The sequence below is a fragment of the Mus caroli genome, chromosome 17 (genome assembly GCF_900094665.2).
Source record: "Mus caroli chromosome 17, CAROLI_EIJ_v1.1, whole genome shotgun sequence".
In the NCBI taxonomy this organism is placed as follows: Eukaryota; Metazoa; Chordata; class Mammalia; order Rodentia; family Muridae; genus Mus; species Mus caroli.
In genome coordinates this window covers 2264116-2264974 of record NC_034586.1, presented here as the reverse complement: position 1 = coordinate 2264974, position 859 = coordinate 2264116, and positions in this window count along the sequence as shown.

Genomic DNA, 859 nt, shown 5'->3' with positions numbered 1-859 from the left:
CTGGCTTGCTCAGCCTGCTCTCTTATAGAACCAAGACTACCAGCCCAGAGATGGCACCACCCACAAGGGGCCTTTCCTGATCACTAATTGAGAAAATGCCTTACAGTTGGATCTCATGGAGCCATTTCCTCAACTGAAGCTCCTTTCTCTGTGATAACTCCAGCTGTGTCAAGTTGACACAAAAATAGCCAGTACAATATGTTTATTTTATTTTCTGTGCACTGAGTGTTTTACCTATGTGTATGTATATGTACCATGTGTGTGCCCCATATCCACAGAAATGAAAAGAAATTGGATTAATGGAACTGAGTTGTGATGGCTGTGTGCCACTATGTAAGTGCTGGGAACCAAACTGAGTCCTACACAAGGGCAACAAACATGTGTAACTGCAGAGACTCTCTCCAGCCCCTCCTCCCAGGTCTATAAATACTTCCCAGGCAGGAATTATAAGCAGGGGCAGATAATTTCTCCACCACCCCTTCTATTGCTTCTGGCTGGCCTCACTGATTTTAGTAAGAAACCTCGATGGATCCCTAGCCCCAGACCAGGAGCCGCCCTAGTGTGAATGGAGACCTGTGTGGGTGGAGGCTGCCTGGAGAGCCCTCCAGATGGCCCAGCAGAGAGATACACATGAGCTTCTCTGGTCAGCTGTGAAAATGAGGCCATGTTCAACAAACAGCATTGTTCAGAATGAGTGGCACTCATTGCATTTGGCAAGAAAAAAGTCGACTTGGAACATGCGGGTGATTATTTTTAATTGGATGTGCCTCATGGTTGTAACAAAAATCAATGTATATCTGATGCAGCTGCAAGCGCATCGGTGCATCTGGGCTCTGCAGCCTCAGAGCAACCACTGGGC